Source organism: Homalodisca vitripennis, unplaced genomic scaffold, assembly GCF_021130785.1.
Source record: "Homalodisca vitripennis isolate AUS2020 unplaced genomic scaffold, UT_GWSS_2.1 ScUCBcl_617;HRSCAF=3020, whole genome shotgun sequence".
Taxonomy (NCBI): domain Eukaryota; kingdom Metazoa; phylum Arthropoda; class Insecta; order Hemiptera; family Cicadellidae; genus Homalodisca; species Homalodisca vitripennis.
In genome coordinates this window covers 47,180-62,370 of record NW_025776746.1, presented here as the reverse complement: position 1 = coordinate 62,370, position 15,191 = coordinate 47,180, and the positions used below count along the sequence as shown (strand labels likewise).

The following is a 15,191-nucleotide window of genomic DNA, read 5'->3' as shown; positions in this document are numbered from 1 at the left end:
AAAGGTTTTGTTCTTACTTTTTAACTCAAATAAGATGGATATATAAGGAAAATCACCTGAAAAATCAAATAAAACCACTCTAGAGGTTGTAGTGTGAACAGTTTTTGAGAAAAAGTATGAAATTTGCCAAAAATCTAATAACAAAAACACCATCTTAAATGTTTGATGTCGAATAACATTGTTAAATGACCAATAAACAAATTGTTTTTCCTAATACAGATTGTAGAGAATTTAATTCTGAAAACAACCATGATAAACAAAGTTAACTAAATGTGTAAAAAAGTTATGAAATTGACTCCTCACGTATTACACTACACAGCAAATCTTTTGCTGTTTTACTATAGTAAGGAATGAGTATCTGATTAATAACAGCTGGTTATAATTATTAATTTGAACAACAACTGCTTAAACATTTTTATAATAAATAATCTGCTGGGCATTTATTATTAGATGACATATGTCACCTCATTTTTGAACAAAACAACAAACTGTAAAGATACTATGTGCTTGTGTTAAGTATTTTAACCAGTTATTTCCATCTATTTTATTAGTGATTCTGTGTTCTGTGTTTCATTTATTAAGAATGGAAGGTAGTATGCATGTGTATTCAAACTCTGAATTAGCATACATGCATTGTATGGTTTGGGACGCTGCAATAGTACTTCAGCAAGACGTCTGTCTAGCAAGAGAACATTCTTAACCGCAGGTGCCCAAGCACAGATTTTTGCCACCATTCATCAACGCCTATCTGAAACAGGTTCTTTGAAGTCTTCGGAACATAGTATTGCAGGCATCGCCCGATTGTGTAGGACTGTTGAATTAGAAAAGTTGGTTCTTAATGAAATTTCTGATTATCCTGAAAAGAGCACTAGAGAATTGTCACTACAGTTCAATGTCAGCCAATCTAGTATTCGGAGAATACTACACGAGTACTTGTTACACCCATACCACTTCCAGCATGTCCAAACAACACCATGTTCCAGCAACTCTTTTGCCACAAGACTACGCTCCCCATGTTTTTTTTTGTTGTTGATGGCTTCTGTTAAAATGTGCTGATCCAAACTTTTAAAATACAATTTTGTTTACCAATGACGCTCATTTCACTAGAACAGCTATCATTAACTTCCATAACAACCACATTTGGGGAGATAGAAATCCTCATGCTATCAAACCTAATCGCCCACAAAATCAGTTTTCAGTAAATGTTTGGGCTGGAATCTTAGCAGATCATTCTGTCGTATTTGTGCTTCTTGCCAGGCTTAATGGCGTGGTGTACTTAAACTTTTTAAGAGACGAACTACCTAACCTGCTTGATGATGTACCTCTGCATTTGCACCAAAACATGTGGTGTATGCATGACGGGGCACCTGCGCACTAATGTCTGGCTGTTCGTGGACACTTAAATGAGAGTTTTACAAATCAATCGATAGGCCGAGGTGGACCAGTTTCATGGCCAGCAAGATCACCTGACTTAAATCCTTTGTACTTTTTTACCTTTGGGGACATTTAAAAACATTAGTTTACTATTCCCCAATAGATACCATTGAAGAAATCCGATTAAACATTTGTAATGGAATAGAAGTCTTTAAGCAGACACCTGTAGTTTTTGAACGGGTCCAAAACATGATGAGAAGAAGCTTGAACGCGTGCATTTTGAACAATAGAGGTCATTTAGAGCATCATTTTTTAATCTTCCGGTGAGACTTAAAGCGATTGCAGATGTTTATTGTATTTAAAAATAACATTTTGAACTAAAAATGTTAATTTTTCACCAGCTGTTACCAATCAGATACTCATTCCTTATTATAAAACAGCAAAAGTTTGCTGTGTAGTGTGATACGTGAGGAGTCAATTTCATAACTTTTTTACACATTTAGTTAACTTTGTTTATTATGGTTGTTTTCAGAATTACATTTTCTACAATCTGTATTAAGAAAAACAATTTGTTTATTGGTCATTTAACAATGTTATTCGTCATCAAACATTTAAAACGGTATTTTTGTTATTAGATTTTTGGCAAATTTCATACTTTTTCTCAAAAACTGTTCACACTACAACCTCTAGAGTGGTTTTATTTGATTTTTCAGGTGATTTTCCTTATATATCCATCTTATTTGAGTTAAAAAGTAAGAACAAAACCTTTCAGAATCATTTAATTTCACCAGGTGAACTGAAAACAAAGCAAAATCTTTCGCCATCCATTACTCAGTAATGAAGCGTTTCCGGACCTACCTTTATATAACATTTTTTTTCTTATTTTTAGCTCTACAATCACGTCTTAAAATATTTTACCATATTTCTGACTCACCCTGTATATACCTGACACTTTTCATTGATATTCCAAATGTACTGAACATTAGTGATTACGTATTTTTGTAACATTTATTTATAATCTATAATAAATAAAACCAAAGATTCTTACAACAATAAAACAAGAAGTCCAAGATTCTAAAATTTTTATCTATGACTTTGGAACTGATTTTTGAAACAACTTTTAGGTAAGTATGTATTGAAAAGTGCAATTTTTTAGATATCATTTTAAAATGGTTCAAAACGCACCACAGTTTGCGAGTTTGGGGTACAAATAGCCATTCAAAAAAGTGTAGAAAACAAACACACAAGTTATTTTTTTAATATTAATTTAATTTTTTTCTATGTTACCTTGAAACCGAATACTTGAAATATGATAAAGACTTGATGTAACTAATTAATTAAAGTCATAACTGGCTTCTGAATAGGAGATTCAGCTGGAGAAGGGCTCGCCGATGGATAGTTCTCTGGAGATGTGGTTGCTGACGTGTGGCCAAAATCTTGATAGTATTGTGCAGTGGTTTGTTGTTGATGTTCAAGTGGCTGTCCTTTCGAAGAGCGTGCCTGCTGGTGGTTTGAATCACTGTTACTGGGATTTTGTAAATTTTGATTTCGATTTTCGTGGAGTTGATGAATTTGGGGATTGATGGATTTGGGGTGGTTGTGGGGTTGTTGTGATTGAAATCTGTTATTTACGCTGAATTGGTTGGGATAAGACAATTGGGAAGTGCGACATGATTGATACTGTGGAAAGGGATAGTTGTTCAGATAATAGGAAGATGTTTGCGTGGGAAGTAATTGAGGTTGAGCAGCGTGTTTGCGTTTATTGTTTATTTTATTAATTACTTCCAAAATTCCAAAATACCCATTTGGAATTAAAGAATTTCATTGTCATCGAACTTGTGTAAATGCGGCAAAAGTCCTTGAATAAAAGAAATATGAGGACTTCGTTCTTCTAATGCTTTTATCATTTTTAGTTCAACCTCATCAGGCTGACGACGTCTTTTGTTTTCTCGTGGTTTGGGCTCCATAAAGGTAGGCTTCATGGGGGGTAGTTGGGCTTCGGGTAGATTATTATCAGCTTTGTCTTCATTGTTGTCTGTTCTAACTTCTAAACTTTCTGCAACTTCCCTTGACTGGTATAATTTATTTAAAAATGCATCTGGTCAGCGTAGATGTATTTCTTAATATTATGGGCACCAGCTCCACTTTTCTTACACTCTGCTAGTTTCTTCTTCAACTTCGAGAATGCGTCCCGAAGATTGCCCCATCTCTTTATTACTTCTTTTCCTGAAACAATTAAATATACATGTAGACCGGGGCATTTGGACAAAAGAAACATTAACCTGGATTTCAAATAACAGGCTGAAATTTAGTGAAGATGGTAGGTATATCATCCTATACAACACACTCAAAGTATAAAAACGCCACCGAGGACAACGACCGTGATTTAGGATATTATAAAATATCTGTGTGACGAGCATCTTATTGTAGGAGGAATAGTTTGTTTCGCTTTAAATGTCATGAAATCCATGTTGAAATGCAAGGCACCAGTCTCACATACTATTAATACTATACTAATTTGGCGTGTTACAAGATTATGTCGTCAGAAATTTGAAAGTATGTAAACACTGCGCTTAGGGATGTGGCATCTTGAATTCTTTTACAAATATACTCTCTGACAAGAGGACTCTTACGAACAAATCCGTTTCGTTTGGTTGAAAATCGCCAAATTTCAGCTGTTGTTTCATTGTCCAGGTTAATGTCCAAATGCACCGGTATAATAGTTTTTTGTTTAAAAAATATTCATTAACTAAAAAATATTGGAATGTAATAAAAAAGTTATGAAATCTAAAAAAAAAAAAACAAATATTGAGAGGATAAAGGTAAATGACACACTGCTCCCTGTATCTGAGGGAAATGAATTTATTGTTGCCAATACTTTTAATGAGTATTTCACGAATATATTTCAAGAGTTAAAAAGCAATGAGTTTGATAATAATGTATTTTATGAAGATTGTACAGAGTATAAAGTATATTTTAAACATTTAGTATAACCTGCAATGAAATAATTGAAATTGTTAACCCTACAGAGTTACGTAAGAGGTCGCGCACGGTGGATTCCACCAGGTTCATAAAAAAATATGAAACGAACACATTTTAAAGGTTTATTTTACAAACTTACATTTAACATGTTGAGTAATATATAAAGGTCGAAATGAAAGGCTTTTTAGCAACTGCAGACTGAGGGTAAATTTAGTCACTGTGGTGCATGTTAGACAGTAGAAGAACAACTTTTTTTCTTCGGGCAGTACGATAGCAGAGTGTGTCCATTTTTGAAGGCAAACATGCTGCTGGATACAGGACGATTCCTTTTATCTATTACCTCAAGTGGTATTTCTTTTTTATTTTTTCGCAGGGAACCCGCTAATGTCAAATTGTGATATTTCTTGAGAGTCTCGTCGAGGGGTATGGATGTATACCAATTATCCGTGGTAATTTTTCTTCCAGTACCAGTCACAGGCTGGACGAGTCTGGAAACTACAGCTAGACCTGAATTCTGTACTTGAAAGGGACCCGGTCGTTGCTTGCCAGCATATACCTCTAAATTCATGGTATAAAATGTTTTTGCACAGGTCATAGCATGAATTTTCAGACCAAAATTTGCAGGCTTGTTTTTTATAAACTGCCGAAACTTACAATGACCTCGAAAAGATTCGAGCATCTCGTCAACTGTAAGATACTCAGAAACAGAAAAAAATTGTTTTGCACTTTTCTACCAATAATTCAAACAGATCTCGAATGGGTGCAAGCCTATCAAGCCTCTTCCGATGCCTCCCAGTATCAGCATCGTCAAATCTCAACACTATGATCAAGAACTTGAACCTTCTCAAGTTCATACAGTTGCGGAAAAACTCCACGCCTGTACCATCTGTTGCCCATAAATCATATAGATTCAAATGAGAAGCACGAAGGATTCCTGCCATATAAAGAAGTCCTATGAATGCTTCTATTTCATCTCTGGATGTGTCAGCCGCATCATGCTCACGAGTGTACCCAGGACGAACTTTTCTTATACGCTGGTTGGTGCAGGTTACAATGCTATCTAACACTTCACCAGTAAAAAACAACCTCCAAGCAGCAACAGGGTTTTGAACATCAAAGTTTTGTCTTACACCTGGCAATCGCCGAACTAGCAGCAGGTGTTCGCACATTCTGTCTAGGGCAGTGAACACTCCATTTAGTTACTCCATCTTTACCTGTATATTCTGGAGATGCTTCCAAAAACGATACTTCCACTTCTTCTCCTGATTGTCTGGCGCTGTGTCTTCTTCCTGCACTGATACATGATCTTCATCTTCATCATCGGAATCCAGTTCACCCATAAGAGCGACAACGGGCTCATCAAGAAAAAGTTGTCTCTTATAGCACCTGGATTTACAAGTTTTTCCTCCTCTTGTCTTTCTTCCCATTCGACACCCTTTAACAAATTCACAAGTCTCTCTTCTTCATTTCTATTCATATTGACATCAAAATGAAAATAACAAACAATAATACACTACACAGAACAATCACAATTTTAGATACCGCGAGAGGTCGCGCACGGTGGAAATGACAGGTTATACAACGTTGGCAGTACGGCTGATGACTGAAGAGGCGGAAGGGTGGGGGTGGCCACTTAATTTGGTTGCGGGCGAGTCCATCTGAAGGTATGGGGGGAGGTGGAGCGTCAAACTAACTCTCTTCAAAAGTTGTAAGTAAAAATGTAACACCCCGGTGGAAAAGACAAGTGACGCGACCTCTGAAGGGTTAAACATATGAAAAATAAACATAGTTGTGGATTGGATGGTGTAAATATTGTTACTGTAAAGAAAAATATAGCATTATTTGCACTACTTTTATGATATTTTTAATAAATCATTACAGCAAGGGGTATTCCCGGTGTTGCTATGCTGACTGCTTTCTCATACGTTAAATCCGGTTCAGCTAGTAACCGTTCTGATACCACTAACTATCCTGTCTCTGAGATAGTCGTTTAATTTGTCCTTGAACTCACAGTGAATTGATAACTTCTTAACCCTTCCCACGCCGAATAAAATCAACAAAACTTTGAGCAAGTGTGTAGGTATCATAAAAAATACAAAGTTGGAAAAACTTAACTTTATTTTTTTTTCTTATTCTATACCATATTAAGTTTTAAAAAAGTATAAAATTTTTCACTTTTGTGATACGGTACAAAAAAAAGTTAATTTAACAAAATAAAAATTTTCAACTTTTCAGTTTTTTTTACTTTTCAAATTAAACCAGTCAAACTTATTTATATTATACAAAGGCTACTACTATTATTTATGTACAAGAAATGTAAAAGGCCTATATATTTTCTAAAAAACTAAAACGTTATAAGCTCACACTTAGAAATTTTGTGAAGTGTGGAAGACTTTGAAGCACACTTCTGGATGAAGGGCAGGTCTCGCGTCGCAGGTCTCGCACATGTACACTGTCTCTTTCCTGACTCCGTTCGCCAAACAGACAACACACCTTCTTCCTTTTGAGGTTTTTCCTGGGAAGTGAGGTCTTCCGTCCAAACGCTGGTCAGGTGGTCCTTGGTTCGGTCGGCCCTTCTTTCTCAATGGTCGGGTTGACACTCTCTCAGCAACAAGCGATGTCACCAAACTCTTACGGAAAGCAAAGTGTGACATGGGTTTTAGATTACTTTGCATTCTGTTGAATTTGTACAAAATGTACGAGTTTATTATAGCTATCTCGATCAACCAAAAAAACATCTTTCTATACCACTTTCTTGTGCGTCGCATGAATTGGTAGCTGGATACAAAGTGGTCGGTCCTATCAACTGCTCCCATATGTTTGGTGTAGTTGATTACAACATCAGGTTTACTAACAGCAGGCTTGTTTGGCCATCGACTTGGTACGTCTGACATATGATCTGTGCTGCCTTTGCTGAATGTACTCAACATAGTGACAACTCTTTTATCCTTCCAACAGAGTACTAGGGTGTTGTCCTTTCTTTTTGCCAAGATTTGGCCTTTTTTTAGCTTTTTTGAGGTAGCTTTCAGTTTCGAAGGCATACCTACTCTGGTAGGCATAACAGTGCCAGTAATGTTGGTATTCATTTTCCAAAGCTCGGAAGCAATTTCTGGTCCTGTGTAATACCGGTCAGTAAATACATGTACTCCGGACCTTGGAGTAGTTGGGTCTTTGTATACAACTGACTCACAAAGGTGTTTGACAATTTGTGTCGTTTTCAATAGATTACTATCAGGTATTATTTGCTGCATTCCAAAATATGGAAGAAAGTCATACAAGTAACCATTGTCACAATCAGACAACGCAAACACTTTTAATCCCAACTTAGTTGGTTTTAGAGGATTATACACTCTAAAGCTTACTTTACCTTTGAATGATATGGTGCATTCATCCACAGCAACATTGTTGCTTGTTGTGTAAAACAGCTGGCACTGTCTACGCACATGGTCTAGTAGCGGTTGGATAAGAAATCCCCTAGGCTTAGGACCTTGACCTTCACGGTCGTGATTAAAATGTAGGTTCCAAAAAATCTTCAGGAAATCATTTTTTGAGAAAACATCTCCAAAGAAGCCTACACGGCTTTCCCATTTTTTACTAAAATATGACTCTATGGAAGACAGTGGAATTGTGCCCATATTTATGACTGTGCCAATAAATGCATTGAGGTCAGCTATTGTGATATCTGTCCAGTCATTTATCCTGGCGCGTGGAGAGTTTGTGTTTGACTTTCTGTTGTTAGCAAACAAGTTAGTTTCATCAAGTATGTAATTCAAAATATCATAATTGAAAAAGAGGTTGAAGTATTCAATGGGCAAGCTTTCTACGGCATGAATACAGCTAGGTAAAACAGTTACTGGCTTCAACTGATAAATAGGAATAGTTTCTGGGCCTGCATCATTACGTGTAACATCAACCCATAAAAGGTCACTAGCGGTCACATTTCGTACATTTCCAGTCCCACGAACACAAGTAGGCCTAGGCCTAGGTTCACTAGGTTGAAGTTCGTTTTCACTTTCGTCACTAGATGATGAAGAACCAACGTTGTGTAGCAAGCCATCGTCTTCGTCAGAACTGGAAGAAAGAATATGTGCTGCACACTAGAACACGATGCGTTCATTACATCGGTAATAAAGTCTTCGAAGTCCGAATCGTCTGGATTAGCCATAACTCTTGTATTGGCTCACAATAATACATAAAAATATAACCGGTACACAACAACAGTTCGATTTACACGTGCAAACAACGAAACTGAGAGAGGTTAGACAACACAAAACACAAGTCAGCAGACAGCTGTTTTGCGCGGCGAGAATCGCCGTCTGTGGCGCCATATCGATCCACTCGAGACAGACCGCGGGAGAAAACAAAGCCGACTGGAGTCGGCCGAGCTCGCAAAAAATCTCCACCGATCATGTATACGATTTTTTTTTTTTTTAATTAAATCTATAACTCTAGAATATACGTGTCTGCAAGACATCATACTCTATTACTAAACCTAAGCTATACTCTTGATGTTCCTGAACTAGTTACAAAAGGTCCCTGCTCTATCCTATCTAACTTAACCTAATTTAACATTATTAGTAAGCATGCAGGATAGAAGGTAGCTTAGGGTAAGGGAATGTTTGTTGGAGTCAGGCATGCAGGAGTATGTTAGGATACTACAGGGGAAGGAAGTTGGGTTGTTGTTAGTCGTGTTATGTCCTCGGAACGGATTGGTTAGTCTCGTGGTGCTGCGCACTTCTGGGCCCCTCCACGGATTTGGACGAGTCCTGGTGTCGGTGGAAGGGGCCGCCAGCCTGCAAGGGCCGCGAGCAGAGTCGTTGCAGCTGGCTGGAGTCATCTGCTTGGGTCCAGGGGCGGAGACTGGCAGAAGATGATGTCCTCACGTTGTCAATTCCAGATCTGGTTTCCATCTCTGGTCCTGTCAGGTGTAGGTCGTGCTGTGCTGCTGTTGGATCATCCTCTTCTGCCGCTGCGACGCTCCTGGAGGGGGGGAGGTTCCGAGGACTGTTTCGACGGTGCGAGCCGCGGTGCTCCTCAGCCTTGGTGCGGGTGTGCAGCCGCAGTCCCAGCACCGCCGAAGAGGGGAAGTCTTAATCGGGGTTGTCGTATCCGGTGGGAGATGTCGAGTCTAGTGATGATGATGCCTTGCGTTGTCACTGAATTTCTGTTTCTGGGTTGGAAGTTTGCCAGGCTCTTCGAGTCAAAACTGATCAGTTTGACTTCGAAGTTTGCCTGACTCTTCCCCGTCATGTCACTCCTCGGTGAGTCGTCTGGCTGCCTTATCTTCGAGGATAGCCCCGCAAAGGTGGGTCTTGTCAGGGTCGCCGTCTCTGGTGTCGTCACACAAGCGTCCGGAAGTCACAGGGCCACTGCACGTTCAGGGTTTTCCTCCACGAAAGTCCGAAGATCCTGCCGAAGGTCATCGTAGGCGATACAGTGGAAGATGCTGTGGTACGGTGTGTCAACTTCTCCGCAGTGACAGAGGTCGTTCTCCGAGTGCCCGAAGCGGTGATGGTACTCACCAAACTGACCATGCCCAGTCAGGAACTGAGTGAGGACATGGTCAATCTGGATCCACCTGAGCTGTTGGAAGTCTCTCTCGGACATCCGGAAAGATGGAGTGGGTGAAACGTCCAGTGTCCCGCCTCATCCCACTCCCTCTGCCACTGATCCAGGATCTGCTCCCTGAGTTGTTGTTTGGTGCCGTTACGTTGTCCTATCTTCCTTTCCCACAGCATCTTATCCATCTTGATCTTCAGATCGATCGGGAGTTCTCCAGCGTTGACTGCTACTGCCCTGGAATGAGATGGTCCTATATGCCCCTGTTATGCAACGTAGTGCGTGTCTCTGTGCCATCCGGAGTTGTCCTTCGCACATGAACGTTCTCCACCCGGTGGGCCAGACACGTGAAGCGTAGTCAACCATCGGGGTAGACTGTAGACTGCTCTGTAGATGGTCTGCAGCGTGGCTGGTCGTATGCCGTACTTAAGTCTTGGCTAGTCTAACTATCTTCCCCATGAGTGCCTTGGCTCGCTCGCCACTGGCTTTCACATGGGTAAGGAACGTCAATTTCTTGTCTAGCAGAACCCCCGAGGTATTCCTGTTGCTCCACGTACCCCACCCGTTGTCCGGAGAGTCTGATCAGCGGTGGTCGTCCCCTATGAAGATTGCCGGCCAGAATCATAGCCTTTGTCTTTGAAGCTGAAAATTCCAGTTTCACCCTCTTTGACCAGTTGTCCAGTCTGGTGCAGATCTCCGCCATCTTTTCTTCAATGTCAGGCCTTGATCTTCCTTGTACAAGGAAGACCGCGTCATCAGCGAAAGCGATGACTGACGAACCATGCGGAAGTGGGATTCTCAGGAGGTCGTCAAACACGCAGTTCCACAGGATGGGTCCCAGGACTGACCCTTGCGGGCAACCCCTCTCGACGGGAATCTGTGCGCGGCAGCCACCGTGCTCCATATATGCGGTCCTGTCGGACAGGTAATTCTTGATGATCTGGTAGATGTTCTGAGATACTCGCATGCTTCTAAGTTTATGGAACACAACTGGCCACCACACCCCGTCGAAAGCTCCCTTGATGTCCAGGAAGAGTCCTACTGCATGTTTTGAGTCCACTGCTGTCGTCCAATCCAGGAGTCGTTGAATAGCATCCACTGTGCTTCTCCCAGCCCGGAAACCGTACTGAGAGTCGCACAGGTGTCCTTGTCCTTCTATATGGTTCGTCAGTCTTTCACATATCATTCTCTCGAAGGTCTTTCCGAGGACAGATAGTAGACTAATGGGTCGGAAAGATGTTGGGTCCGACCAGTCTCTGTCCCCGGATTTACGGATGATCCGTACCAGTGCTTCTTTCCAGACGGATGGGTAGTGTCCACTTCTCCAGCAGCTGTTCAGGTGTTCCAGGAAGATCTCCCCCACCCCGGCGGACCAATTTTTCAGGACTTCAGCTGGGATTCCATCCGGCCCTGGAGCCTTCCCCTTCTTCGTTTTGGCGATAGCGTTGGTTAGATCATCTATTGTGAAGTCCTGATCAACTGGCCCGTCGTACGGTACAAGGAGGTCCTCCCTGATCCTTAGGTGCTCCTGATCTTCGTTCCCCATCGCGTCTGGTGTCATTAAGGTGTTCAGGATGTGCCGCAACGTCCCCTCCATGTCGCTCGTGTACTCCTGATCTGCAATTCTCAGTGTGGTCATAACTTCTCTCAGTCTAAGCTTGTCAGCCCCTAGCTTATATACGAAACCGAATGGATCGTTACCGGTCTCTCCCACAAACCACCGCCAACTGTCCGACTTGCTCTTCCTAATCATTGCTTTGTACTTCAGCTGCTCCCTCCTGTGGATGCCCGCGTAAACGAGTCTCATCCTACAGGGGCAGCAGCGCTGGGCTTTTCTTCTGGCTCGGTTGACGACGATCTTCTGGTTTTCGAGACCGGCATTCCACCTGGGGGCTGACGCGTCTCGTTTCTTCTTAACTCGGGGGAATCATGTATACGAATACCAAACATTGCAGTCAAGCCATACACGCGATATGACTCATTTCTGAACAACCGCTAGATAAATATAATTAAAAACTACGCGATCGCGGCTTTCCCCGTCTACGGCGTTTGGAGCAAAGTCAACGACCGCGCGATATGCCGTCTACGGCGTGGGAAGGGTTAAGTTGCCACATATTCATGTTCATTTTGGTATCGTAAACTGAATTTATAACGTTCAGTGATGAAGGTTTGGGATATAAATATGTTTCCACAATTTTAATTAATTCTTCATAAGTCTTTGTATTCTGTTTGGCTGGCGTACACAAGTTATGTAACAAATGATATGTTCTAACACCAACAGCTGCTGACAGAGTACTCATTTTCTTTTCCGCTTTAATATCAATGCCATCGATGAAAATTTCAAATCTCAACATATGAAGTCCATGTTTCCTCTGCGCTGTCGAATTGACCGATGACGCCGATGAATCCCGCTATGTTGGATGACGCCAAGGCGTTGGTGAATATATTGTCCAAAAACAATGGTGATATAATGTCTATGAAAAACTTGGCGCGTTGACTACTGATAAACTATGTACACGATCGTATAATCTGTATGTACACCTTTCTCTACTTTTCACGTGAGTATGAAACAGAACAAGACCGACGCTTGCCTTATTGAAACTGTTGGGCATTTAGTCCTATAAAGTACAGAATTACTCTGTTTAACAAATTGTTAGTTCACTCTGAGGAAATGGTGAACATTTGTTTACCTTGTTCAAGAAAATTTCCATTAATTGTTACTGAAAAGAACGAAAAAAGTATAGAAAGCCTACTTAGCCAGAGCTGGTTCCATCTGAACAAACCAGAGAGTTTACCCGATGATGTGTCAAGAATGAATAACAAATCGTTCTGATGTTGAGGTATTCTGTGCATTTTACCGCTTATATTACAAAAACTATCATTCTAAGCCAAAATTTTAAAACAAATCGTTAAATTCGTTCATATTATTTTGTAATATGTCCATTTATTATCATGCACTTAATCAAAATTTTGATAATTTTACGAGGAAGGGATCTCATTACTTCGCAGCACTAAGAACTGCAAGTGACGTTGCCATGAATGATACTGATAGTGTGTGCCCTCCCCACGACTACAACTGCGAATTCTCTTCCGAGGCCTTGGTTGATACTAATAGAACGATTACGCTCCCCCGTCACTACTACTGCGATACTGACAGTTCCGTATCATGCTATCCCTAGTAGTGTTGATTACTGCATTTATGTAGTGGGTTCGACCTGCACCCTCACCACTACCTTCGTCGTACTCCATCTCTGACGAAAAATGGGCGCAGGTTGGTCGTCAGCTGGAGCTGGATGCACTGCACGAGTGGCGACGTTACTCTGGGGGATCTCGTCCTTGTTGCAGTAACCCGATCTTGGAGGACGATTTCACCCCGTCGGAGCCGTTTCAATCCGTACCCGACCCCTATGGCATTCAGGCTTGTATCACATGGGACGAGGTCCCGACTCTACAAGCCCTGTCAGCTCTTCAAGTGTGCAGACGCATTAAAAATAAAGAAGAGCTGCTTATCTATTTTGAAGAGTCAGGGCCTTGCGGGTTGATACCGACCCTCAAGTGTATGTGGCATGAGACAGGTAAGTGTTGTTGTTTGCGTGTGTCACATACAAGTGTCATACGTACATACATGTACGAACGGAGGGAGTACGATGTAGCAAAGTACGAAACTGGGGGGATCTTCGCAAAGCTTATCGAAAAGTATTTAAAAAATAAACAAGAAGTATCGGACTACCCCTCCTGGTGTCTCACATAGGAGGACAAGACCCATTACGTCGAAAGCTACTTTGAACAGGAAGTTATCAGACTCCAACCGACTAAAATTGAAAAGAACGGGGGTCTCCGGTCCCTCGTTAGGTTCATGATGAACAGATTTTTGGAGGACATTCGGGCAAAGGGAGAACCACACTAAAGCTACAATTGCAAGAGATCCAAAGGAATTGTTAAAAATATTCACAAGCTCACGGGTACAATTCAACTCTCTTTGAGATCAATGAAAAAGTACTTTTAGTCAACTGGCAGCACATTGACAAGGTCGGAGAATCATTGAGAACCCTAAACGTAGTGTTAGCTACTTTTACCACCTCTCAGGCTCAACACAAACTTTACGAACATCTAAAATCTTTGTACGATCAGGTGCTGTACTACGATACAGACAGTGTACTGTACATTTCCAAGGAGGGTATGTACAGAGTCCCCACAGGCGACTACCTAAGAAAGATGACGATTGATTTGGTTGACTACGGTCCCTGGTCCTACATAGTAGAATTTGTGTCTGGCGGTCCCAAGACGTACGCTTACCAGGTATGTTAGACAAACAAAAACTCTCTGGTTTAATTATGTAAAATAAAGGGCCTTACTTTAAACTTTAAAACGTCACAGAAATTAAATTTTAAAACACTCAAAAGAAGGTTCATAGCGAAGAAAAACAAACTTTTGAAATTACGGAAAACCGAATTAGACGTACAAAACATAATAAAGTGGTCACTGTAAAAAGCGAAACAAAATATTTAAAATCACTGGTCCTAAAAGAAAATATAACATTAACAACAGTATACTATCTTACGGTTACAGAATAAGGGCAAAAAACAACACACACCTATCTCATCCCACACACTCTTGAAGATCGGTATCAACCCGCAAGGCCCTGACTCCTCAAAATAGCTAAGCAGCTCTTCTTTATTTTCAAAGCTTCTGCACACTTGAAGAGCTGACAGGGCTTGTAGAGTCGGGACCTCGTCCCATGTGATGCAGTCCTGAATACCATAGGGGTCGGGTACGAGTTGACACGGTTACGATGCGGTGAAATCGTACTTTACGACGGGGTTACTGCAACAGGGACGAGACCCCCCAAAGTAACGTCGCCACTCGCGCAGTGCATCCAGCTCCAGCTGACGACCAGCCTGCGCCCATTCTTCGTCAGAGATGGAGGACGACGGAGGTGGTGGTGAGGGTGCAATTCTTGTTTATGCAATTCTCTTGCAATACCAGCTCTAACAGCTAATGTATTCATCATGAGTTATACTCTGGTAGTGAAAAATAAAAACAACAATATATCATGATATAGTATTTTATTTGACAAGTTCACAAAAAGGTGATGCTCTCTTGTGTTCTTCTTGCGGATTGTCTTCTGGACTCCACTGATCCTAAGTAACACCACAGCCAACGCAGGTAGTCGCATCACCAGTTCCAATGTAGTAAAACCCGGTGCTTACCATTTCTTCTATTGCAGGATATGATTTAGGGCACATTATAAAGGTCTCTTTCATAACCGTCTCAGT

General features: G+C 41.1%; 1 pseudogene; it reads right to left on the bottom strand.

The window, feature by feature from the left end:
- Positions 1–2,569: 2,569 nt before the first annotated feature.
- On the bottom strand, positions 2,570–3,847 carry LOC124370886 (annotated as a pseudogene).
- Between the last annotated feature and the right edge of the window lie 11,344 nt (positions 3,848–15,191).